Source organism: Mus musculus, chromosome 2, assembly GCF_000001635.26.
Source record: "Mus musculus strain C57BL/6J chromosome 2, GRCm38.p6 C57BL/6J".
In the NCBI taxonomy this organism is placed as follows: Eukaryota; Metazoa; Chordata; class Mammalia; order Rodentia; family Muridae; genus Mus; species Mus musculus.
In genome coordinates, this window is record NC_000068.7 from 178,830,529 (window position 1) to 178,858,521 (window position 27,993).

The window sequence follows — 27,993 nt, forward strand, 5'->3', positions numbered from 1 at the left end:
CTTCACTTGCTGGGAAGCTTGTGTCCTGTGCTTTGTGCTGTCCTTGAGAGAGCCCAGCTGAAGCTCACACAGCTTTGTCTCCTCCCTAGACATCCAGATCCATTCTTCCCAGATCCATATTCCTATTCCTCTTCCTACACAGTGGGTGTTGTTCACCCACCTGGGAAATCTCAGGGTGTCCTATAGAAATGAGGAGTGGGGAGTAGGCAGTGGGGGCAGAATCAGCTCTGTTGAAAGCCAGAGAAGGTCTAAAGGAGGAGGGGCTATGCGGATGTGAGTCCCTCCTGCCCCTTGAAGTCCACTGCAGGCTTTTACTTTGTCCTGTGACCACTTAGAAAGTAAGTTTACATGTGTGCATGTGACTATAGCTTCCCAGTTGCTCAAAGTTCTAATGATAGAGTTAAGAATGGTGTGTGTGTGTGTGTGTGCGCGCGCGTGTGCGCGTGAGCGCGCACACACATAACAGCATGTGCCATCTTGTGTATATGGAGGCCAGAGGTCAATGTCCGGTGACTTCCTCTACAGCTCTCCACTGTAGGATTGCAGCAGGGTTTCTCACTAGGCTGGAGCCCACAAATTCCATTAGACCAACTGGCAATGAGAGCCACAGTCTGCCTGACTTGCTTCCCAGTGCTGATGTTACAGGTGCACCTGCCACACCCAGCTTGTCATGTGGTATTAAGATGGACTCCATGTTCCCACCCCACTCCCAACCCCCAGTGTTGTGCTTGTGCAGAGAGCACTTACCCCACGGCCCATCCCCCACACACCAAAGCTACTTCTTTCCAAACATCACCTGCCTTTCTTTGCCTGGCTGCCCAGTGTTTAGCCCATAGGTTCCCGCACCATGGACTCTCGGATGTCTTTGCTGGAAAGGGGCAGATGTTTCCTTCAGGAAGGTTAGAAGCTCATTTGCATGTTTCTTGGGTGTAATTAGCATATTGATTGCTCATTTCCAGTTCTAACACTACATCATTCCCAACCCCCTGCATTGTCTCTTTTTCTAGAGGTAATTTTAAACTGCAGCACCAACAGATACAATTGGGGTCCCAGGGCAGGGTGGGGTGCTTCTTCAGGGTGTGGTGAACCCAGGCTTCTATCTTTCTTTAGTACTCCTTAAAGCAACGCATACATACAGTTCAACCATCATCCCGACATCTCTGCAGCAGACCCTACTTACAGAGCAGGTATACCACTCCATACCACACGGAAGACCTCAGACACCCTGGGTTGCTTCATGGGCACTCTGCCTCCAGGTAGCTCAGCCTTAGGTACATGTCTTATGACAGATGGCAAAGTCCATGCAAATGCCGCCATGTTGGGATCCTTCTGTAGATGCAGCACCCTTGGGTGGTTCAGCCTCAGTTGCATTGTTCACAGCCCGCAGCCAGGATAATGCAAGCTCATCTTTGAGACTTTTGTGCCCGTGTGTGGGCAGCAGCTTACATTAAATTTTCTGGGGAGACACACAGAGATATCTATTCACCCCAGGTTGGCACCATGACAGACCAAAGGACAATTTCACCAAAACCCAACTTAGTAAGCCAGTGAGTTGGGGGTGGGGGTTACTTACATATCATGGATAAGGAGTTAGATACAGGAATGTGGAGATCCCAAACAGTTGTGTCACTGCAAAGGTCTGCCCTAGTGTTGATGATGAAGTCCCCTCTCTTGCTTTAGAAGATGCTGCTGTTAAGTTTAACAAAGCTCGAGTTTCTGTGACATTTCTTGAATGGAGAAGCTGGGATGACAGCTGCACACAGCCATAATTCAGGGGCTCTCTGCTTTTTACTTATTCTCGTGGGAAGAATGAGTTAGGTACTGACAAAGGTCAGCTTACCTGAAGTAAGTGGGTGCATGCTGTGGGAGCACTCCGTGGGAGCACGTGGTGGAAGGACTCTGCAGGAACACACACAATGCAGGAGCACACTATGGAGGCACACTGAGATCAGACTCTGGGAGCACTCTGGGAGCACTCTGTGGGAGCACACTATAGAAGCACACTGTGATTCCTCTCACTGCTCCCACTTCCTTCCTGTCATTTGTCAGGACCTCAGTCCACCTGTGCCTATGCCGACCATCACTGCTTTGAATGCTCATCTGTCCCGTCTCCTGTTCCTTCCAATGCTCAGAGACCTGCATGGGGGTCCCTCATTGCTTGTGTGTGTGTGTGTGTGTGTGTGTGTGTGTGTGTGTATGTGTGTGTGTGTGTGTGTGTGTGTGTGTGTGTGTGTGTGTGTGTGTGTGTAACCATGTCCTCTTTTGAGGAGCCTGCTAACATCCCATTGCTATATAAGAAATGTCTGTAAACTTGTAGTTGATTTTCATCTCCTGGGCTCATGAAATTCTTCACACATTAGACTTAGATCAGTGGTCCTCACCCTTCCTAAAGGTTGTGACCCTTTAATACAGTTCTTCATGTTGTAGTGACACCCAAGCATAAAATTATTTTTGTTGCTACTTCATAACTGTGATGTTGCTACTATAATCAATCATAATGTAAATATCTGTATTTTCTGATGGTCTTAATCGATCCCCGTGAGTTTAATTCGCAAAGGGGAGGAGACACAAAGGCAGAGCAAACTCTACTTAAATGATACTGTTTGGTCTTCAAACTTAAAGAGCCAGCCTGGCAGGTGCTTTGTCCTCCCTGAGTCCCATGTAAGTTGAGAGGCTGGTGTAGAGCAGCATCTTACTGTAGGAGAAAAGGGAGTGTGGACACACTTATCTTCAACCTATGTCACCCATCTTAGGGTTTCTATTGCTGTGATAAAACACTGACCAAAAGCAAGTGGGGACATGGATTATCTCAGTCTACAATAAAGCTTGAAGGGATGTCAGGATAGGAAGTCATATTATGAAGTCAGGAGAAGAAGTCAGGAAAGGAAATAAGGGCAGAAAGTCAGAGTAGGAAGTCAGGGCAGGAAGTCAAAGCAGGAAGTTAGAGGAGGAAGTCAAGGGAGAAAGTCTGGGTAGGGTGGGAAGTCAGGGCAGGAAGTCATATTATAAAGTCAGGGGAGGAAGTCAGAGCAGGAAATCAGAACAGAAAGTCAGGGGAGGAAGTCGAAGCAGGAAGTTAGGAGAGGAAGTCAGGGGAGAAAGTCAGGACAATCACTTGGATGGGAGCACTGAAGGAGAAGCCTTGAGGGTCACTATCTAGAATCTTGCTCCTTATGGCTTGCTCAGCCTGCTTTCTTATATAACCCAGGATCATCTGCCCATCCATAGCACCACCCATAATCGTCTGACCCCTCCCACATCAATCGTCAATTAAGAAAATGTCCCACAGACTTGCGTATAGGCCAATCTTATGGAGGCCTTTCCTCAGTTAAGGTAGCCTCCTCCCAGATATGTATAAGTGTGTCAAATTGCCAAAAAAAAAAAAAAAAAAAAAAAACGAACAGTATATCTCCCACCCGGTGTCTGTGGAGGTGTCAGTCTCCATGCTGCTGCTGCTGCCTCTGGGGTCACCTCATCTCCATGCTGTGTACAACAAATTTCTCCAAATAAGGAAGCTTGGGTCTTTTCCAGTACAATTTCAAATGTCACGACTTTGGAAAAGAGTCGAGTGGGTCATTCAGTTCTTACTTGGCATCTCTCCCACTGGTCCCAGAAGATGTTCTGGGGGCAGGGGCGGGGGCATCATCTGAAAACTCAGACAGCCCAGGTGTCCATAGTACCTCATCCCCAGGGCATTAGCAAGCCCTGGACATCAGCTCAGTTAAAGCATGGGTAGGGGAGTGGGTCGTGCAGGCAGGGACAGAGAGAGGCTTAAGGTAAAAAAAAAAAAAAAAAAAACACTCACAAGTTTCAAAATGACACAGAGGTGCAAGGACTTCAGAGCCCTTGTCCAGGAAGCCACACCTCAGTACTCCATCTGATTCTGCGCTTATGAGTGGCTTTGATATTTTCTGTGTCCGAGGCAGCGAGTGACAGGAACTGATGAGACAGTTGATACTGTCACATTATTCTCTGCAGCACAACCACCCAGGTCCCAGCTTGCATTTTCCAGGCTGTAGTGCTAAAACTCTAACAGATTAAAGATGGTGTCCTCCCTCACCCACCCGCTGGGAACGTGGGGTTACCCTGCCAGTGTTTCGGTTCCCCAACATGGAAGGTCTGCTGGGCTTCAGTCCACAGCCTTGGACTTCAACACCCCCACCCCTTGGGATGATGGCTAAAAACACCTGAGCTTCTGTTTCCTGCTATTAGATTGTCCCTATTCTGGGAGGATGAGGAGCGAGTGACATTCCGGGACTTCCACTGTTGAGTTAAAAGACACTAGCATCCACCTGCTCCCTCATGGTCCTGTGGTGCCCTCACTTGGAGAGGTTATCTTCAGTAACTATCCTGAAGGTGACTCAGAGGTGGAGACTCTGGCTCTGTCGTATTCTGTAGGCTAGATGCACCACACCACCATGTCTGAGTTACTGTCCTATTATTAGGGTTAAAACACTGTGAACAAGGAAACTTATACAAGCAAGCATTTATTTGGGGGGCTCACAGTTTCAGGGGATCCAAGCTGGTGGCCATCAAGAATGAGTTCATGTCAGCAGGCCGGCACACCACGGGAACAGTAGCAGAGAGATTACATCTTATCCACAAGCACAAGGCAGAGGAAGAAAGAAACTAACTGAAAATGGCGTGGGCGTTTGAAACCTCGAAGCCCACTCAATGTTCTTGCCGAATCCATGTTCAGCTGGCAGCACTGATGCAGTGGCTCACAATCATTTGTAACTCCAGTTCCAGGGGATCCAGCACCCTATTTTGGCCTTTCTGAGGCAATAGTACACTTATAGACGTGCAAGCAATTCTCATACATATACAATAAAACCAAATAATCATTTTTAAAAGAAAGAACATTTTGAACTACCATCATTAACAATGGAAAGCTCTGCCTTCTATGTCCTGCTCTGAACTCAGCCCCCTCCCCTGTTGCCAAGTCTGGTCCTGCAGATGGCACACAGGATGACAACTCAGCCATGCCTCTGCATACTACCTTCTCCTGCATCTTGCTCAGGTTCATCCACCACCAATGGCTGCTGGGAGTGCCCCCATGTCCCATACAGTGCTGATTTTCTTCTCTAGAGTGTCCACTGGGTCAGCCCTAGTGTGGCTAGAGGGCAAATGTGCAAGCGTGCCTATCAGAACAGAGCCAGAGCTCTGAGGGCTTGCTGCGACCCACAGCTCTATGTCCATGGCCTTTGAAGAAGCGCTGCAGCCTCGGACCAGGGAGAAGGAAAGCTGATTTCCAGCACCTCCCCTCCCTTCATTGAGATTAGGACAGAATGCTCCCTGGCTTCTCCCAGGCATAGAGAGCATTTCCTATAGAGAGAGACAAAGCCCTGCCCTGAGCAAGAGGAAAAGGGGGCAGTCAGCTCCTCTTCCCCTCTTTCCTTCCTCTCCTCCTTCCTCTCCACTCTCTTTCTCCTTCCCCTTTTCTCATTCCCTCCCTCCCTCCTCCTTGATTTCTCTTCCCCCTTCCTCCTCCCCCTTCTCCTCCTTTCCCTCCTCCTTCCCTCCCTTTTTCCTTCCTTCCTTTCTCCCTCTCTTCTTCACTCCTCCCTCCTGCCTCTCTCCTCTGCTGTCTCTTCTATCATCCCTCTGTACTCTCTCATTCCTTCCTCTCCTCATTCTTTTCTCCCTCCCTCCCCACTTCCCTCCTCCTTCCCTTGTCCCTCCCCTCCTCCCTTCCTGGAGTTCATTTATGCTCAGGTCCTTCCATGGCATCTCACTCTATCTCTAGCATGGAAGCCGTGATAAGACAGGGGTAGAGGAGAGGAGACTGAAGAGTAAGTGGTGATAGCTCAGCATCTCAATCAGAAAGCCCCTGGGAACCTGTTTCTGGGGTGCTCAGCCCCGACATGCAGGCTTGTTCATCCTGACATGCCCACACAGGCTTCCACCCCCCCTTTGCAATGTAGATGGCACTGGGTTCACTCTCTTCCTCTTATGATCAAACATATTTCATTTGGAAGTCACACAGCCAAAAGGGTGATTCTCTTAGGTGGAGCTTTAAGCAACAGACCAAGAGATAAATCAGGGTCCAGGATTGCTGCAGAATTGGCCGCCACCACAGGTACAGGCTATCCAGCCGACATCCATTTCTGATTGGCTGTCAGAGGTCCACCCTCCTTCACGTGCATGGAAATGATCCCATTACTTGATGTTCCCTTCTTGACTTGGAGGCCCTGGGAGAAAGACTGGAGGGAGGATCTTTAGGCTGCAGCAATGGAGGCCCACATCTGGAGAGAAGCTTGGATGGGTGCTTTCTTCTGCAGAACTTAATTCTGTTTTAAATATGAATCAGGTTGAAAAGGAACAAAACAAACCCAATAGCCTTTGATACCATGCTCCCTCTGTAGCCTCGGGTGACATGACTCACGCACTTTGTCTCTGTGCTGGATCTCAAGTGGCTTATGATGTGTTTGCACAATTGAGCTACATCCCCACTATACTGCCTAGTCCCTTCACAAGGGGGTCTCACAAGCAGATCTGTATTGGTTATCAGTGTTCTTAGACAGAAGTTCACAGACTAGCTTGTGTGTGTGTGTGTGTGGGGGGGGTCCATGCATAACCAGGTTCTACCTGGTGCATGCAGGCTTCTGAAAGCAGACCCTGACACTTCCTTCTGATCATTTACAGAAAGAAGGTCCAGTGTTCCACACCACCTCAGGGATGCATGCCAGGGTGAAAACCTCAGTCTCCAAGATTCCAACTGTGTCTCTGCGAGAGGGGAGATACATGTCTACTTGTCATACACACACACTCACACACACACACACACACACACACACACACACACAACATGCGACACCTGGTGGTGGCTCTGGAGCCTGGGCTGGATCTGAACCCCAGGTGTGCCGCCAGCTTTGTGAGTGACCTCAGGTAAGGCCCCGCCTCTGTTCTGGTTTCCTGATTTGCAGAATGGGGTGGGTATCAGAACCTTGCAAAGGGTGGCACATGTCTGCCAGCCTTGGCCACTGGCATCAGCCCCTTCAGACCTGTCTAACCAACTCCCCTCATCTATTCTGCATCTCTTGACACTCACTGGATCATTTTCCTCTTTCTGTCTAACTCAGCTTTCTGGAATGAGAGCTGGATCCTCCAGGCACCCAGGATCTCACATCCTATGAGGGCCGCCCTTCCACAAATCCTCTCCCACTTTTGTGCTGACGACAATGGCTTTTTTATGTCTTTTCATTGTCTTTCTCTCTAGAGATAAATTTTGTAACCTGCCACTGAATCTGCCTCCCAAAATGTAGCTCAGAGGTTTTCTCCGAGACAAACCATTGTGTGAATAAAGATAGATACTATATTTTAATCTGGGAACATTACATTCAGAAACTTTCTTTTCAGTCAACACTGGAGGGTTCCATCATTCAGAGGATATGGACATTTGGAGGGAATTTATACCCAACTATGATTCTCAACCTTTGACAGGCCTAGGTGAGGTTATTTGTTTTGCCCAATATGATGATGGTTGCAGATGTAATACACAGCCTGTCTGGCAGCCTGCAAACCCACGGGTCTATTCCTATGTTCCTAGTCTCTTGTGGCAAGTGCTGGAGCCAACAGCCTCCCTCTGGGCAAAGGTTCCCTGGTGCACAGTGTGAGTGCAATGGGTTTCTGTGAGGAAGGACACACATCTGCCCAGATGTTGGCTGCTCAGACCTGCAAAGATTAATACAGGCTGGAGATGGAGTCTCTCCATTTCATCTTCCCCTCACCTTAAAAACCCTATGAGAGGAATGATAGAGTCCAGTTATAAAGAATAAAGAATGCCAGCTTGGGGTCACATGAGCTTTGGAGACAGGTGATATTAGGACCCAATGGAGATGTTTTCTGAGATAAATCCAGTCTCCATGGCAGCCCTAGGTATTTGGGAAGCTGAGTCCTGAGGCTCCACCCACCTGGTCGATATTATTCTTGCACAGAGTCATGCTGTGCCTTTGAGGAGGTAGGCTGGTCCTGCTCTCACGGTCCTGCCTTACTGCACAGTGGGCATGTCCACCTCTGGAGACTCTCCTGCCTTCAAAATCCAGCTTTGCTTTGGTGGCAGCACACAATATCCTCAGGGGATCTCCACACTCCCGGGAGAAAGTACCAGAAAGGACCCTCTGCTGTCACACTCCTGAGAACACCACATATCACCCTGTGGCCAAACAGGAAAACAGCCCCGAGAACCTGGAGCAGCCAGCCATGTGCAAAGGAGGGGAGGGGAGAAGAGTGGTGGAGCCTTAAAAAAAGGAGCCAAGACCAACAAGAGTGAAGCTGGGGGCGGAGAGTCGGGTAGGATGGGAAGGGGGAGGGGGAATGAACACTGCACAATGGCTGGTGGAGCCTATTACCTTGTATGCTAAGTCGTTTCAAAAGCAAAGTAAAAAAATAACAAAGTAGACTTTCAGTCCTGCTTGCTGTGTGATGGTCGGTCCCCAGAGTCCTGTGTTGTCTTAATTATTTCCCCTAATCTCAAAACTAGCACTCCCTGCGGGAGATCAAGCAAGCATTCTCAGAGATTCTGCCAGGACCAGGATGTCCTGACTGTCTGCTGGTGTTGGGAACGCACAGGTCTCTGCATCTCTCTTGGCGAAGAAAGAATGCAGTATGCCTCTGTGACCAGGACCTAGGAATACATGAGATCAGCACATGTTCAGAAACCCACCATCACGTTGCTCCTTCAGTGTACCAGCAGCTGAGAGGAAATCAAATACTGATACGCACCCCATGGGCTTAATTTAGAACAACTTTATTGAAGAAAGCAGGCAATTCCATGTTTCTAAACATGGAAATCTGATGTCAGAGGGGAAGACGCAGGGCATGCTGCAGATGTTCCTTTAGCTCAGCCCTGCATCTATCTGCCTTCACCTAGGTCCCCATGCCTTTGGGAAACCAGCCACCGGGTATCTCCAGTCACAGGCACGGTTTTGGGGGTGTGAAGCAAAACCCAAATCAGGAATGGTTCCCTCCAAGGGTTCTGGAGACAAAAACCACCTTGAATTTGAGTGGCAGGAGAGCCGAGTCTTTGTTTCTCTGGACCACATGGGTGATAACATGTCATTAGTGTAGGGGCCATAAGAAGGAGGACCAGGACCAGCCGGCCAGCTGGACACATGAAACTGGTTCTGAAGCTTGCCACCCTGCTGGGCAGGAGGAAGATGAGACAAATAAACCCCTTCTGGTGTATGCCATGCTGAGATGGACATGTGATCTACAGTCAGCAGAGGCCCTCGGAGGCAGAGAAGTCCATGCATGCTCACACCAGCTCTGCAGAGCTGGGAAGTGGTGGACCGTGAGACCAGAGGCAGCAGCTGGCATCAAACAGCTATTGACACTATCTTCTTGAGAACATCTCATGCTAAGAGAATAGCCTGGGCATCTGCTCACCTCAGAAATAAGATGTCCCTAGCTAACTCTGCCTCTCTGTACCCTCTTCCATCAGAGACCCAGAAAACCAGGCTTAGAAGGTAATTGACCCATGTTTTCTTTGGGGATCAGGATACTTTCACAAGGGCAGCAAGGTCAACACAACGTCCTGAGTGGCTTTGGGCTTTATTCCATTTCAGGGGCTATCCCCAGCCCTGCGCATGATCTTGACCTTCTCTGTCTGAAGCACTAAAGGAGAAATTCAGCCAAGGTCTCTGGGCAGCATGGGCGTGCTTTTTGGAGAAAAGGAAGTATTTTGGTTTGTTTCGGACCATCCTGAAGGAGAGAGCAGAGACACTCAAAGTCGTGAGCCTGCAGTTAGAGCAGGGCTTTCCCTCGCTTCATATATTTCTCGAGGCAGCGGATGCTCTTTAAAGGTCGGCTGTTAGTTTGGTTCACTTCCTCATCAGGAGCTAATCAGGCACTGTGTATGTTCTAAGGTCACAACTGTGTGGCATTGATGAAACCCACATCTGCTCTGGATAAAACTAACCCTGCCTCTGGTCCTGTATCTGACGTGCACTGGTTTTGGGGGAGGTGATGTCACTGTGGGAAAGTCCAGCCACCATGCATGAGAACCAGCATTCATCTGGGAAACAGTGACCATAGAACAAATGGCCATCTATATCCTGAGATTTGTAGAAGAAGCAGTGAGGCTCAGTTTCCCTTTGTATAATGGTAGCCAGCAGTGGGGTAAAGACAGGACATAACCCATTTGGTGTGTATTTACCTGCACAGACTGAAGTCTGGAATATCTAGAGTCACCGTGAGCTGCCATATGCCAGCCAGGAGTCTGCCACTCCTGCCCATGCTATGTTTGGGGATGTGGGCTCACTCCTGGTCGTCTCTGTCCACACTGCTTTAAGAGCAGCCTTTAATGGCTCACAGGGCCTCTCTGTGTGGAGGAGTGGCCAGGGAGGTCATGGCGGAAAGCTGACCCCAAGGATATCTATTGGTCCTCAGTGTCAGAAGGAAAAGCAGAGGTTCCCAAGGCCCTGCTGTTCTGACAGTTGTCACATCTAAGTCCCACCTCCAAGCAGGGTCATGCTGTTTCTCATCTGGGAAAACAGACTCTGAACACTCTCAGCAGCTGCCAGGCTTTGAGAGACTTGACATTAATGACTGGCACCCAGTAGGTGTCAGACACAGTGCTAGACACTGGGAGAATGTGAGGGCAGGAAGCCAGCCAGTTGCCTCTCTCTTGGCCTGGAGCCTGGAAAGAGAAGTGTTAAGGTGACCAGATTTTCAACCCGGAGCAGCAGGTGCCAAGTGAAGGGAAGCCAGGAAGTGTGAGGCTGCAGAAGGGTTGTCTGTCTCAGTGCGGAGCAGAAAGCTGTGGCTCCTGGAACTGGCAAGATCTCTACCATCCATCTGTTTCATTACTGAATCTATTCACTGTGTACATGCATGGGACAGAAAGCTAGAGGAGCTACACCCTTGAAGATTCAGGTACTTTGTATCTAGTATTCTCGAAAGAAGCCCCGCTGCTCCCTTGATACATTGGATACATAGTATCAAAGGCTAGCATAGCTCCAGACAGACATGGGAGACAGTTGCAGAAGGACACACGGCCTTTCTGGCCTCCAACCAGTGACTCTTTGTCTTTGAGAAGTGCAAGGCACTCTGGGACTGCTCTGTGGCCATAAGCCAACCTGCCAGTGTTTACAGCAAACTCTGAGCATGGCTTTCCTGCCTGTGAAGTGCACAAGGGTCTCCCTTTCCTGTCTCATGAAGGCACTGTGGAAGGGGCCCAGTGTGATGACAGAAGTCACTCAGTAAAAGCTCATGATGCATTTGCCATCATCATCAGGGTGATAGCACCATTGGGCATCATGACACTAGCCCTGTGCTGAGGAGGGAGATCAGGACCATAGCAAAGCTCCAGGGTGCTTGGGAGAGGGGCTCATGGGCTCCATCAGAGCTTCAAGCCCCTGAAAGAGATTCTCGAAGGTCAGCACAGCTCATGGTAGGAGCAGAGCAGAGATGGACCTAGTGAGTCTTATCATTGGGTTGGGGTACTTCTAGAAGGCTGGTTTCCAGGAGCTACAGCTCTAGAATAGGAGAGTCAGCTAGAAGTTTTGAGCTGATGCCAATCGGGGAGGCTGACTGAGGGGCAGAAGCAGACTTAGGGAAGGCAAATCTAAAGAGTGAGCCTGGAACAGAACTTTGGACAGCCAGTGACTCCTGGTCACTACGTTGTATCTCCATGGCCAACTGCCCAGTGTAAACATGGCCACCGGTCAGCATGTCAGCCCCTGCCGGTGGAGTATAGTCACAATGCAGCATGGGAACTAGAGATGCCATAGTTTCTTAGTCTTTGGCCCTGGGCTCCCACAGCAAATGGGAAATCTGACAGGTGCCCTTCTTCCCCTGGAGCTGGATGAAGAGCTCAGGCTTGCTGGGTCTGGAGCTGTCCACTCTCCTTGCAAGTCACAGGCCGTAATGAGCGGTTAACGTGTTGACTGCCCCAATAAGGCCCAGAGTCATCTTTCGCAAAGGCCAGCCTGAAGCTAGGGAGTAATGACTGCTTCTCCAAGATAATTAGTTACTTTCCTTCAATTAAAATAGGAAAGTGCACAGAGCAGAACATTTGTCTCCGTTAACATCCGGGGAGATGTGGTAATTACTCCCTAAAGGTGGGGGCTGGTGTGGGGCATCTGCTGGCGAGGCTGGTACCAGAAGGTTGTGTCTTTGGCTATGAAGATTGCCCAGGCTCATCCTCGCCCTGATGAACTGACCGGGAGTGGGAGGGCAGGGGACCTGGGAGGCATCGGCGGGGAAGTGTGCACGCTCCCTAGACACTCATCAGCCTGCATTCTGTGTTGCCTGTGCGGGGATCCCTGATGTCTGTTTCTCCCTGGCACCAGCTCTGCCTTCGGAGCAAGCCTGACAAACAGCTCATTATTCAAACAGATGTTTGTGTCTGTTTCCGATTGCTATTCCAGGGGGAATGTGGCTTCTCGTTTACAAAACGAAAACTGTACTCTAGCTTGTGCATGACATCAGGTCTTCCCAGCCTGACGCTCCAGGCTGCAGAGGCCAGTGGCTTCAGGGACGGCATTTAGGAGGGACTCCATCCTCAGCCATGGGTCTGATGTCTCCATGGTGGAGTACTGCTCTTGGTATCAGACAAGAGCAGAGTCCTAGATAGATTCCTACTGGAGGCATCTCACCAGGGATTGGACAACACAACCCACAACTGCACACATGGGCTGATATCTTCTGGGTATATGACTATTTCCACCCTTCAGTGTAAAGGTGATACAAAGACAAGCATGCCCAGAGTGTCCTGACCATGGTGGTGCCTTTCCGAGCTACATTTGTCTACACAGTTCTATCTCCTTCCTTCCTTCCTTCCTTCCTTCCTTCCTTCCTTCCTTCCTTCCTTCCTTCCACAATTTCAACTATATTTGGAATGTTCTAGCTAACTGTTTTCATTGGCAAAATTCCTCTAAGTCAATTAAGCACAGTGGAGTCACTGTAAGCTCAAATGCCCAGGTGTACCTTCGCCTAGCCACCTTTAATCTTGAAGTAGACTCTCACTTCCAGACTTTGCCCAGGCTACCCCATTGTCATGCATTTCTGTCTGTGCCCCTGTGTACAGAACATTTTCTGAGGCCCCTGTGCATTCACAGGAGAGGCAGTCATTTCCTGCAGAAGTTATTTGGTGATGGAAACTCCATTAGAGGAGCAAGAGGAGGGTCTGTGCAAGGCTGGCGCCATCTTGTCCTAGGAGAACCTGCTCAATGTTCCAGAGCTCATGTGTCCTCACAGCTCAGCTCAGCATGGTCCTGGGTTATCCCTATAAATGACTGAGTCTCATGGCTGCTGGCACACTTGCCCTGGGTTTGCCTGCCGATGTCAAGTGCACCCAACACTTTGCAGAGACCAGCAGGGTCAAGAGTAGAACAGGCTACAGAAGTTTCCAGGTATGGGTGTGGCAGGCTTCCATCAGTACCTGTTCCTTAGCCAAGCCTATTGTGCAGCCTTCCTGGAAAATTCCTGTCACCAGACACCTGCACCATAGGCAGATGGGAACATGGTGGCTGTGGTCTGGGATGAGCTAGTGCAGAAATGATTTCAGTGAGGTAACATATGTACCTGCTAGTCTAACTGCCTCAAAAAGAACTTCCTGGGGAGGATTCAACTTTCACCATGAAGGCAGGGGATGAAGTTCATTGAGATTCTGGAAGGAGATTTAAGTTTCCAATTGTTTCTCCACAGCTAGGAGGGGATTCCTCAATGGCTACAGAATGAGTGTGTGTGTATGTGTGTGTGGGGGGGGGGCACGGGACTGAGATTCCTGAAGCAGATACAGATCTTAGCTGACTCTGGGCATCCTGTAGGGAAGAGGTCAGGTCCTAACACTGGGTTGTGTGACTTTGGGGGTCTCAGAAGAAATCCGTGCAACACCAACTTCCTAGCACCCCTGCCTGCATCTGAGTCTGGCTCTCACATCTTCTGACCGTAGACCATATCTGCAAGGTGTTTCCCACAGACCTCAAGCCAAGAGAAATGCCTTACCAAATCCAGGGAGGTGGCAGCCTCATTTTGGGCCATGACAGAAAGTCTGTGAACAGCTTCAAGCTTGGGCAGAAGTGCTGAAAATGAATGACAGCTTTCTTGGGCACCACTTTCTGCTCGAAACGCCCAAGAAGCATTTTAACACTAAGCTCCAAGCAGCCCTCCTGCGAGTGATACATAACTCCATTTCCAGCTGTAATCTGGGTAACAAAATGAATACTCCATCATTGTACTATGAATAGTAAATTAACCCAGATAAAAGTGTTCAACATCCAATCAAAACCATTAAGCAACTGGGAGACTCAGATTGGAGTGAACACTGTGGAGGCAATTATAACTAATGAATACATTAACTTCAAGAGGGTGGATGGTTCCAGCAGCTTCAGGGTCTCTCCAAATAAATTAGAGTAGGTGGTAACAAAGCAGGAAGCATTTGGTTAAAAGGACAGATTTATAGATTGTCGCAGGCCTATTTGCAAGGGGAAATGTTTGCATCGGAGAAGGACGTGGGCAGAGTAGATGCCAGATAATCATCGATAAGAAAGATAGCTAGGCTAGGCATGCTCACATTTGATCCCAGCATTGGGGAGGCAAAGGCAGGTGGGTCTTTGAGTTGGAGGCCAACCTGGTCTACAGATTAAGTAGGATTGCACCCCCTCCCCCCAGGACTGTCAGGGCTAAAAAGAGAAACCATGTCTCAAAAACAAAAACAAAAATAAAAACAAAAACAAAAACAAAAACAAAACAAAACAACAAAAAGATAAAGACATCTTCAAGCTTCAGCATCTTTGCCACTAAGCCTGCATCAACAGGAACAGGCTTGCCTGCACCCTACTGAAGCCTTACATGTGGTCATCTGATTTCTTGTTTGTTTTCCTTTATGCGATCCTGATTGCTATGCTTTCAAGATAAAAATTAAGTAGAAAATACACAAAAGAACTTCAAAACTGTCATTCTAGAGGGAGTCGTTATTAGCGTTTGGGGTAAGACGTCTTCCCCCTCCCGCACACACATCATCATCTACATTATTCTATTGGAGGTAGTTGAAGAGTATTCTGTATATTAAAACAATTACTACTTTTATAAAATTGATACACTCTGTTATATACAATTCAAGCATTACCAACCAACCAACCAACTAACCAACCAAATAAACAGATCCAAACCTGGAGAAACGTGTTAAGAACATCTCCTCAGACTATGGAGGTGTCTGGAGGGTAGTGTGTGGGGCAGTGGGCTGTGCACAGACAGCCTGGTCCCTGATCAAACAAAGGTCTAGAATCCCAGTGACCCTGTGGGTGGTGATTTCAGCCTGCATGGGACAGAAGGTGTTCGGCCACGCCTCCTGGACCCCTGGCTCTTGTCACAGTTACAGCCTCCCACAGTCCCTCAACCCCACAGAGAGGTGTGTGACCATCTGTCCTGTAGAAGCACCAAGCCCTCCCACATGCAAATAAGGTTCCCCTAAAGCTCCCAGACCAAGCCAATGAGAAGTGCCTGTTGTCAGACCCTTACCTACCCCAAAACTGTAGATCAGAATCCTATCTGGAAGGATTAGAGGTGTGTGAGAACCTTCTGTCCTAAGAGCTGTAACACTTGGGAAGAGGTCTGCTCTCCCGAAGCTCACGCTTGATGCTCTGCTGCACTCCTCACTGACTAGTCGGCCTCTCGTAGGCCCAACGCAACCCGACTCAGTTCAGGGCTGCGCAGAATAACCTGGAAGGCACGGCAGAGACAGAGGTAGAGCCAACTGCAGCAGCAGAGCCTGCCCGTACTCGCCTCCCTCCGCTGGAACTCTCGCACCAGGCCGGGCCAGAGATCTCCATGCGAAGCCTCTTGTACACTGGCCCACAGTGGTGGAAGTATGCTTGCTGTGTAGGCATGAAAGTACAAGTTCAGATCCCCATGACCCATGCAAAAAGCCAGGCGTGAGTGTGCAACTGTATTCCCAACTCTGGTGAAGTAGAGAACAGAAAATTCCCAGGACTGGTCAGCCTAGGTCAGCCAACTTCAGACCTGGTCTCAAAGAAATCAAGTGAAGAGAGATTGAGACAGAATTCTCTCTGGAGTGTCTCTGGTCTTTGATACTGCAGGCAGTTACCTGAGCCCTATTTATTTCTCAAACCATGGCCAGTTGTGTTCCCAGCTCTTCACTCAGGTTCCCTGGCCAGGGAGGCTCAACGTGAACACTGCTCAGGCAACATCAGAAAGTCTTCAACCCTCAGAGAAGGTGGCAGAGGAACATGAATAATGAGCCGTGCCTTGGGCACAGAGGAGAGAAATGAACAGGCAAAGATGTGAATGGAATGGAGAGCCCCCAGAGCAGACTGTGCCTCGGGTGCACACAGGCAGTCACAAAGCAAGCCCACAGCTGTGCACAGCCAAGCTCCTGTAAAGGGGTCATCCAAAGTCTCCTGCCAGCACTCCTGGACACTGGAGTAGACCCACCCAGTGAAAGAGAACTGACTCCTGCAAGTTGTCCTTTTACCTCCACGCCCATTCCAAGGTGTGCCCCCACACTATATAAACATGAAAACATAAAAACAAATGAATGCATCTGTATTGCTATAAGTGGTACTGAGACCTGGACTGCTTTACCACCTCGGTTTCTAAGCAGAGCCAGAGCCCTCAGTTCTGAGGTGGCACCTCCCTGTTTGTGTAGATTGACAGAGAACTGAAGCACTTTGAGACAGACTTTTCCCCTGAGCCCTGCACACCATCTGATAAAGTGTGGTTCTGTTAGTTAGCTCTGAATCCTAATCAGAGTGGAAAATTCCAAGCATGCCCATGCAACAATTGGGCCATGTTTATAGGAAGAGTATTTACAGTTTGTTTGAACTTGGAGTTTCAGCAGGCATCAGGCTCTCTCTGGTTCCATTAATCTCTAAGGCAGTCAAGTTAGCCCTGGTTGCTCTCAGGGACCACAGAAATCCCTCTGTATGTTCCTGGTGGCCTCCTGCTGTGTTATTTCTATTTTCCTTTGTCATTTGGATCTTCCTCTTCCCCAATCCACTTTCTCCTCTTTCCCTCTCTTCCCCCATCTTTTCCTCCTCCTCCCTGTCCTCTTTCTCCTCCTCCTCCCCCTTCTCCCCTCCTCTTCCTTCTCCCCCTCCTTCCTATTCTCTTCTTCCTCCTCCCCATCCTCCTCCTCCTCCCCTCCTCCTCCCTGTCCTCCTTCTTGTCCCCCTCCTCCTTCTCCCCTCTTCCTTCTCTCATCTTCTTTCCTATTCTCTTCCTCCTCTTCTCCTTCCTCCCCATCTTCTTCCAACCCCTCCTCCTCCCCACCCTCCTTCCTCCTCCTCCCCATCCTCCTCCTTCTCGCCCTCCTCCCCATCTTCCTCCTTCTCCTCTTCTACTTCTCCTTCTCTTCCTCCTCTTATTCCTCTTCTCCTCCTTCTTTTTCTCCTCTCTTCCTTTTCATTCTCCTCCCCACCCTCTCCCCCTGCCCGCCTACCCCGCCTGCTTCTTCTCCTTGTTTCTAGTGCTATGTTTTGAATCTGAAATGCTTCTTACAGGCTTATACTTTGAATGCTCAGTTCTCAGTCTTGGAAACTTTAATAATGGCTGCACGGCCTTTAAAGGGTGGGGTCTGGCTGGCTGAAGATGGTTACACAGTCCTCCAGATCTGAGCCAGCTCACTCAGCTTCCTGCCTGCTGTGATGTGAAGGAGCAACCCCACAATCACACAGCCATGAGCAGAGCCACCATGAGAAACTGAAGTCTTTGTGAAGTCATGAGTCAAAAGCCCCCTTCAATTATTCAGTCCACAGTCCCTGGGAAAACAACCCAGGGAGGGTTAACGGAACAGGGTGAAAAAAAATATTCCCACCAAAATATGTAGTTTCTTCCTCTCTTTGATTAGCAGTGTCTCCAATCTGCCTTGTCTTTGAACATTATATAGTCTAAAATATATTTTTCTTGGCTGTCTGAATACTCCCTTGTGCATTTATGAAAACTGTCTTATTTAAATCCCAATTATATTTAACACTCATAAATCCTGTGTCTACATACTTGAGCTGAAAACAGAAAGTCAGAAGGCATAATCCATCCCCACCCCCACCTCCACCCCCACCCCCACCCCCGTTCCTTAGGCCTGGGTCATGGAAGAGACTGTTTTCTGAAGCTGGACATGGCCACCACCCTTGTCCCTGCAGTGGCACTGTCACATTTACATGTTAATAAAAGATTAATCTGTCTCCTCCAGGCCACCTGAAAGCCACTCCCTGCTACTGAGGCCTCTGGGTAATTTCTCCTCATTTATCTCAAGGCTGATTAGCCAGGTTGGCTGTGATTAAGTGAGTCTTCTAGCACTTCCCCCTCCCTCCATTGGTATGGAGAAGTCTCCTGTAATTAAGTTGCATTGTGAAGAAACAACTTGATACATTGGCTTATTTGGGCTCTGACAATATGATAAAAACTCCCCAGATCTTCTTAACAATTTACCTCAGAGAATGGTGACATCATATTTGAAATTCTTTAGAACTTAAAGTTAGACAGGAAAGAAGCAGGCTAAGGTCTAGACAGTGAGAGAAGTATTTTTGGGTAGGACCTTGTGCATAATTCATTTGTGAAGGAGTTTTCCAACAACCCTACTGTCCAAAAGGCAGAGAGGCCAGCACTAAAGCACTTCTCAGGACAGCCATGCTTCCAGAGCAGGTGGCCAGCGTTGCTCTTCCTTCTGGTGATATGTGCACCACAGAGGCGCCTTTCAAGTTCCTGTTGTCTTTTAGGCTTCATGGAAGGATACACACTCTGCCTGCTCGCCTCATGTTTAGCTCTGTTGCTGTTCCTGTTAGCTTGGGCCATTACTTTGATTGGCATCTTCTCTGAATTTGAGAATCTCATTCTAGAAAAACACTGAGGTCTGTTTAGCATTTCAGATAAACTTCAGCTAGCTGTTTGCTGCACAGGGAGAGGGACCAACTGGCCTTCTAGGCTTTGTAGCATGGTGTCTGCTCATTACATTACACGTGCCAGTCAGTGGCCTCCTTGGGGTCTATAAGATGTTTAAAAGGAGATTTAAAAGAGAGAGAAAGGGAAAAGGAAGATAGAGGAGAGACGGAGGGAGGAAAGAATGGAGGGAAACAGGAAGGAAGGAAAAGAAGAGAGGAAGAAAAAGATAGGGGGGAGGGGTGGGAAAGAAAAGTGGATACCTTATGGACTTTTATGTTGCTGTGATAAGACACCATGGGTAAGGAAGCTTATAACAGAAAGTGTTTACTTAGTGTTCACAGCTCCCCAGGGGACATGGCAGCAGGCAGGTAGCAATGGGGCAGCTAAGCACTCCCAACTGATCCACAAGCAAGAAGGCAAGACCACACCTTCTAACACTTCCCAAATAGTTCCACCTACCGGGGGAGGAGGGGTGGAGACCAAGTATTCAAATATATGAGCATGTGTGGGGAATTCTCATCCAAACCACCACAGACAGAGGAAAAGGATGCAGGGAAGGAAACATGAGAGTAGGAGAGAGAAACATTAAACAGGAAAAACATAATGTCTTAAGGGTTGAATGCAAGACACTCCAGGGGTCATTCTGGAGCCTGGGGAGGGGTGGAAGCTCAGAATGGCATTGCAATTTCAAAGCTTCACTATAAAAGAGTAATATGTTCTGCCTCCAAAATGCTGACGTAAGCTAATTATGAAAGACACCTGAGCTATCTCTCAGTCTCTGAAGCCATCACGATAGGAGACAGACACATCTCAGGCAGGACCCACTACGAATGGTCTAGCGTGAGGCCAGCTTGGGCTTTCTTTCCCAGCTTTTCCCAGCACGGATGCCAAGTGGAAGCCAATGCCAGGATATTTTCTGCTGAGGGGACTCAGCTTGGTTTTCAGAGTGATGAAGTTAGCCTTGCTGCTCCCTAAGCTTGCCTTAACTTTTTGGACAGAACAAATATGGGCAGAACCAGGGTGGAGGCTCAGGCTGAATATGAATGGCACAAATGTGGAGGCGGAGTCACAAATGTGGGCAGAGCCAGGGGTGGAGGCTCAGGTTGAATGTGAACAGCACAAATGTGGAGGCGGAGTCACAAATGTGGGCGGAGCCAGAGGTGGAGGCTTACGTTGAATGTGAATGGCAAGACGTGGGCGGAGTCACAAATGTGGGCGGGACCCAGGGCCCGATGCTCCGCATGGATGCTCAGGCTGAATGTGAACATCATCTCTACAGTCATATACTGGAATTGGAGCTGCGGCTGCTGATGGTGTTTGCTTCTGAGTGACTTTCCTGGTGTGTTTTCTATTATTATTATTTATTTATTTATTTATTTTTTTGCCAACCTCTTTCTGACCACTTACTCAGTGTGCTATCTTTGTCCGCGGGATTGCAGGGCTCTATGGGAAGATGGAAGATTGTTCCCGCCCGTTGGTCATCTCTTCCATGAGGCTGAAGGCTCTCTCTTCTGACTCCCATCTCAAGTCCAATGAAGCATGTTCTTTGTGATAGCGCACAACAGTACGCATCATTAAAATGCACAGGGGCTCTAAAGCACGTGAATAAGAAAATGTATTTTACATAAATCAATATTCATGTCTCATTCTCCTTATAAAGGATTGCCTTCAGTCTCACACAGTTCTCCCCCTCTTCTCAGCCAGTCTTTCAGCCGTCCTCCGAATACTACGCATATGTTTGGATTCTCTGATAGTGTAATTAGCAGATTTCAGATTCAGATCCCACTGTGGCCCGGTGGCTGCTGGAAAACTGGTCAAATCTTCATCAAGTTGAAAGGAGGGTGGAACCCCTTGCTTTGTCAGACACTGTGTTTTTATTGTCAAAGACACTTGACTGTCTTCTGCCCTTACCTCCTAGTAGTGCCTGCCATTTGTGGAAGCTAGCACTCAAATTTTCCACCAGTATTTCTGAGATTGATTCTCCTGTCTTCTTTTTAAAATGAGCAGCTATTGAACATCATCCCACAGAACAGGGGGGAAATTGATCCCGTCTCTTGAATCTGGCCGGCTGGACTTCGATTGTGCGGTAGGGATGCCTAGGGGACAGCTCTGAACCTTTGCCTCTCACACACAGGAAAATAGCCTACAACTTGTTCTTGGCAGTTCTCCTGGTAACGGCTTTCTGGGGCTGCTATTCTGCCTCTCTTTGCTTGACCCCTTCTTGTTTTAGATCTCTGCCCCTGAATCAAATTACTGTGAAGTCCTTGAAGCCACAGGAAATCAAAAATGGAGGGAAATGCATCCATGCCCCCAGGGTATTGCTCAGCCAGTGATTTAGTCATGAGCTTCCTAATACCCATTTTATGAGTGGCTTAAACCACCTTCAAATATAGGTCTGAAAATTATTGGGGCTTTATTTATTCTCTCTCCTTTTGGGGCAGATGACTGAGGTTCCCCTTCTGATTAATAATGAGAGAGGAATATGCTGAAGGCAGAGCCGGCTGGTTCTCAGTAAATATCCATCACTTGACTAAGGAGAGAGACAGCACTGCAAATGTGGACATTGAAGACAAGAACCCAAAGATGAAGAATTGGAAACAGTTGTGTAAAAAAGAAAGTCACATGGCATCTGGGAGTTAGTTCAGTTGGTAAAGGATGTATGTCAGTTACATTTTGCACAGTTCCCAGAACCCAGCATAAAAATTCAGGAATGGCTGCAAACTTGTTTGTGATCCCAGAGCTAGGGAGCTAGGGGCAGGCAGATCCATGGAGCTCACTGGCCAGAGCCTACTCTAACCATTAAGCTACATGACCTCAAAGACCCTGTCTTAACAGTGGATGGCGACTCCTGAGGAAGGACAGTATCTGAGACTGACCTTTGGGTCGGACACACACACACACACACACACACACACACACACACACACACAGAGTGTAATTGCAAAGCAGAGTGGGACAAGCCTCGAGCTATCAGTGGTGACTCTTTATAGGCTCCTTTGTGGATTTCCTATTTCATCTCCATCCATCATTTTCTACGTCACGCACAAAGCTCTCTTAACCTTCTTCCTCCTTATCCATCCATCCTACAAATAGTTGTTGAGCACCTACTGTGCCCCTAAACTTGGAACACACAACAGAAGACAAACTGAGCAGTAGCCACATAGAACTGAAAACCTGATAAGCTGAGGCTTGAAGCTAAACCTGACTTCCTTCCTGTCTTTTGCCACACAGCCAGCCAGCTAAGAACAGTGCTTAAATTAATAACTGAAAGAATCATTAAAAGATCTTTATTTGATGAGATGAGAAAATTATATCAAATCAAAATTGTAGCATTCATAAGCATGGGTCAGGGCCATTCGGAGTTACACACAATGGCTGCACATGGCTGCTTCTGTCTCAGAGGACTGCTGAAGTATTATGACAGAGACTCTATGGCCTGAACTTTTCAAAAACCTACTCGCCCAGCTGAGTGGGTGGGGAAACAGCCATGTCACCAGCCTTCTCTCTGCCCCCCTGTCACTGTCCCTGGTGCCCTGTGACCAGCCTTCTCTCTGCCCCCTGTCACTGTCCCCAGTGCTGTGTGACCCAGCCTTCTCTCTGCCCCCTGTCACTCCCCAGTGTCCTGTGACCAGCCTTTTCTGTCCCTAGTCACTGTTTCCAGTGCCTTGTGACCCAACCTTCTCTCTGGCCCCCTGTCACTCCCCAGTGTCCTGTGACCAGCCTTTTCTGTCCCTTGTCACTGTTTCCAGTGTCCTGTGGCCAGCCTTCTCTCTGTCACACTGTGGTATTGATGATACTCACCTGCAATGACCTGTGTGATCATAATCACTTGGCTCAATCAGGCCAAGAATCATATTTATGTCGAGAAACATCTCTGGTTGTCTGCTCTGTGGCTATCACAGCATAGGAACTCTGCCAAAATCCCCATAGAAGCCAGGTTCAGGGTTGGCCTCTGGGATGCTGCTGACCTGTGGCTCCTGGGTGCTGACGTCCTGTGATCATGAGGATGTTAAAGGAGGGACAGAGGCACAAGGAAGGCGAATAGAGATGCAGAAAACTGTTTCACTTGGAGTCTTTGTTACCTGTCCTTCATCACGGAGAACACGCACCGTCATTTTTCACACACACCGCACCCCCACCCCTTACCACCATTCACTCCCTCTGGCATTCCCACTAAGGGAATGCTGAGCCTGCATGCTCAGTCTTCCATGTCTGTCCCTCTCAGCCTCCTCTGTTTCCCTCTCTCAGTGTTGCTAGGAGGCAATTTCCATCAATCAAGGTTATGAATTCCCCTTTCAAAAGCAATTTGCCCCTGTGGTTGAGTTCTTGATTTCCAAGTGTGCAGCCTCTGAGGACCATGTCTGGTCCTCCTTCCAGCCTGGCTGCTCGCTGTCAGACACTGTGTTCCTTCCTGGCGCTTTTTCTTTTCCTAGTTCATTTCCTTTATTTATTTACTTATTTATTTTTTCTCACCACTCGTATTTGGCTCTCTGATCCAGCTTCCTGCTCTCGATTATGCGGGAGATTCTCTTGTGCACATTATCACTTGAGCTGAGCAGTCGTTTTATCTTGTCAGCAGTTGGGGTCCCCCTGCTCCCCATGGAGGGTATGGCTCCTCAGCAATTCTTCATTTCAATCTCTGTCAATGACCTGCGAGTGTTGCCACCTTAGATCAATTGCCCTGCAGAACCTCTGGCTTAGAGAGACTTGGGGGATCATAATGATTTGAGTGAGAAATATCCATCCTCACAGGCTCAGGTCTTTGAACACTTGACCTCAGTGGGTGGAGCTGGTTGGGGAGGTGTGGCCTCTCTGGAGGAAGTGTGTCACAGGGGGTGGAAGTTGAGAGTTTATAGCCTTGCTTCACTTCCACTTTGCTCTCTGATGGTGTTTGCCATTAAGGGAGCAAGTTCTCAGCTTCCTCCTTCCACCATGCCTGTCCCTTGATGCCCCACCTCCCTGCCCTGATAAACCCTAACCCCTTAGAAACCCTAAGCCCAAATAAACTCTTCCATAGGTGGCTTTTGGTCATAGTGTTTATCACAGCATCAGAAAAAGTAGCTCTTACAGGGCTCATAGGATAATTGAATCTTGAATCTCCATTCAGTGTCATTTGGGTTCGAGTGATGAATTCTCAGGTAGGGAGTTCTTTTATCTTTCCCTCAAAAAGGAACACAGGAGACAGTGGATCCGCTGATACCATGTTCTGGGTGGATTGCGTGAGCTCTCCAGTGTCACCTTTCACCCACTCCCAGAAGGTCCTTGTCTTATGAAGGTATAGTCCCATCTGCCAACCCCTCTCAGCCCTTTCTGGAATATTAATGTTAAGTCTTTTTGACACCATCAGCTTTTACACACTGTGGGAAATGAAGGCTCTTATATGCAAAGCAAGGAGGTCTGAATCACACCCTTAGGAAGAGAGTGGGGGTCTGGCAAAAAAAAAGTGTTTTATTTTTTAAAGTCTCTGAGGTTTAGAAATGGCTCAATGAGCAAAATTTCTTGCCATGCAAGCCTGACTTCCTGAGGTCAATCCCAGGGACCCAGTTAAAAGCCAGATGTGGATGTGGTGGTGCACATCTGGAATCTGTCACTGCAGTAACGAGGTAGAAAGCAGAGGTGGGGGAATAGCCAGGAGCTCCTGGAGCAGCTGCCAAGAGCAGGACTGGAAGATCCTGTCCTAACACGGTCAAAGGCAAAAGCTGATTCTTGAAATTTACTGTCTGACTTCCACATCCATACCATGGTATGTTACCTCCCACAGCACATAAACAAACAAATAAGTAAATATCTTTAAAATGTTGCCCTTCTGTGCACACCTGACTCCTGGGGTGGTTCTCCACCTCTGGGTACCCCAAGCTTCCCGCCCCTTCCTTCTTGCCTGCAGGCAACCTGCAAGCTTCCAGCTGCCCTTCTATACATACACAGTGCTGTGCATTGTATTTGGTCTGCATTTAAAAATAACCTCCAGGAGGCTTTGGATGTTCTAGTCTAACCTGTCACTAGAACCATAAGTCTGATTATAAGTTTCATTTGTGAGTTTGTATGTCGCTGTTGCTAACTCACAGAGTGTCCATGCCATAATGGCAGGCACATTCTCATCAAACTATTCAGCTCCTACTCTGGGAAGGAGCACAGCGGCCCCCAGCAGGTACTTGTGGGATGGATACATTAAGTGAGAAGTCAGACCATTAAACTCCTACTTCCTCTACGCTGGAACATTCTCCTACAGGCAGGAGGCTCAGCACCCACATCCTGCCTTCAGCAGCTGTCAGCCTATCTTCCTTTCCCACCACAGCAGCCCTACTGGATTGCTCCTGCCTGTGCAGGAAACGTAAAAGCTGGGAGCCTCCTCCATCTTTCCACAGGGCTGCTTTCCACTTACCACCTGTCCACACTGCCCTGGATTCCCTTATGTACTGTGTTCTTATTCCTGCCTACTCCCCAGAATGAGAGAGTTTGAGGTCATGGTGGGTGCCTGATTCATTTCCCAGTTTGCCTCTTAACTAGGCATGTGACCTCAGCATTAGAGAGCGCCACTTCATGGTGTACCTTAAGGATGGGATGTGGAGGAGGGGAAATAGCCAATTTAAGCACTTGGTACACTGTGTGACTACTATCCTACATTCACAGGTCAACTCTTATCTTATCTGCATGGTTTCTTTACCAAGCATCTGCCATAGTCCCTCACATAGAAATGCTTGTAGAATGACTGACTGATTGACTGACTGACTGACTGACTGACTGACTGAGAACCACTCCAGAGAGTAGCGGATTTCTGTACATCAGTGAATAGATAGATCTCCAGAGCTGTAAGCCTAGCTCTGGATCCACAGTGCCCAATCTATGCACTCAGTACCCCCATATTTAAATACAAATGTGCATAATTTGCAAAGTGGCCTCACAGCAACCATTTTACCCAGTCAAAATAGACTTGAAGCATGAAAGCTTTCATCTACGTTAAAAGCACCCAGCATCACTCCCCCCCAAAAGGCATGGAGCTCCCTCCCATTGGCTACACCAGACAAAACTGGTCTCCATTTCACCTCTGTGGCTGATTCAGTAAGTGTCTTTCTAGGTCTTTCTCTGTGTACTTGTTGACGAACCCTTCCAGGAGGATAGGAACTTTCTGCACGTGTTAACATAGGTGGGGTGTTCTGAGCTGACAGGCCTGCAGCTCAGCAGTCTAATCCTATTGGTCAGGACCAAGGAGGCTTCCTCTTCCCAAGGTTGGCTGTAAGGACGCCAGCCGCCCTCTTAGTCAGCTCCTGGCTAGGGGGCTGAAATGTATTTAACCATAAGCAAAGCTCCTCTGGCTTTAAAGACATACACAAACATGTGACATCTCAAGTTGTACAATATAGATGTGTTATATATGCAATATAAAATAACTGTTGTGTAATCACACACACGCACATGTATGCATACATGTTGTGATAGCCCTGGGCCTAATTATATTTGATGTTAATTTGATTCTCCTGAGTGGTTGTGAACAAGGAATGGGTCAGCAGCACTCAGGTGATTTCCTGTAAACCTGCTTCCCACCTTCATTTGTAAAATAAAGGAGAGCTGATGATTGGGTAGATAAAAGGGAAGGTGGAGTAGAAGGCAAGGGAGAAGAAGGAGAAAATGGAAGAGGGAGAGGATGCAGAGGAGGAGGAGGAAGAAAAGCAGAGCACATAGCCTGGAGAAACCACAACTTCTAAGATAGATGTAGAAGATGGTGGTGTAGCAGATCTGTCCAATCTAGGCTCACAGTATGTATTCATGTTAATTGAGTTGTGTTTTCATTGTGGGGGCATATTTGGGTTGGAGATTTACTGCAACACACACACACACACACACACACACACACACACACACAAATTCCATACCCCCAACCAACATCAGTGTTTACTGTGGTGAGAATGAGGTCCAGTTTTTACCCTCTGGGAAATGCCTCCTGCCTTTGTAAGGGGCTGGGGTGTCCTCGGATCTGTAGAATTACATGACTCCGTTTCTGCTCGAAGGTTTCGCTTATCAAAGCCTGTACCAAGCTCTCTGTGTGCATGAGTTGAATGCCAGTGGCTTTTACAAGTAGCACATTGTCCCACACCCATCTCATCATATCCCTGCACACATGTGGAGATTCTGTGTCCCCTGGGCCATGGAGACAGCCCGTTGGCATCTGTCCCTGTGGTAGCAGCTGTGTGTCCCTCTCTTTTGATGAGGCTCAGTCTCACCCCGAGCTTCTGTTTCCTCCTTGATCTCCTTCTGCTTGGTTCCATTTTCAGAAAATAGATTTAAAATATTGTAATCTACATATGTATTATATTTCCTTCAAGTTTTCCAACTTAATTACTAAACAGTCTTAAGGCAAACTCTTTCTTGCTCAGGCCACACCTGTACAATGAATGTAGGAATAGAAAGGGTCAGCTCAGAAAAGCCCAGAGCTGAATGTACACACATGCACGCACATGCACATACATATACACGCACACAGATGTACACACATGCACATGTACACAAGTGCACATGCACACACATACACACACATGCACATAAATACACATGCACAAGCACACACATACATACACACACATGCACATACTTGCACACATACATACACATGCACTTGCACACACATGTATGCATATTCACACACATGCAATGCACGCTCATGTACACGCACATGCAAATTCACACACATGCACATGTACACACATGCACAAGCACACACTTGCACACACACATGCACATGTACACACCCAAGCGCTTGCTCCCCATGAATACAATAGCAGGAAAGGGGTGTATAGATGCCTGCAGTGCTTTAAAAAGCTGTCTGGATGGATAATCCTTAAGTGAGTAACTATTAGTAACTATTCCTTGCTGGGCTCCCAGCAGCTGTCACTCTGCCAGGGAAGTGGTGGGGACACTCTCCTTTCATCCTCATCTCCCCCATGGTGACTCTTAGGGCACAGAGGTGGCAGCTGTGGTTGTGCCATTCCTACAAGCAGAAGGCTGTCACCTTATCCAACCAATGCCCACAGATTAATTTAAAACCCAAGACACTGGATTCATCCTGCAAGAGGGAAAAGAAGGTAGAATCACATAAAAGTCCCCATCAGGAACTCTGAATGTCTTATCTTGATATTTGCACAGGGAAAAGCTGGA

At 48.2% G+C, this 27,993-nt stretch overlaps 1 long non-coding RNA gene across 1 annotated transcript; it reads left to right on the forward strand.

The window, feature by feature from the left end:
* Positions 1-20,094: 20,094 nt before the first annotated feature.
* Positions 20,095-20,440, forward strand: Gm35888 (predicted gene, 35888). The gene is made up of 2 exons (NR_168312.1): positions 20,095-20,182; positions 20,283-20,440. It is a non-coding gene; the product is annotated as a predicted gene, 35888 (long non-coding RNA).
* The last annotated feature ends 7,553 nt before the right edge of the window (positions 20,441-27,993 follow it).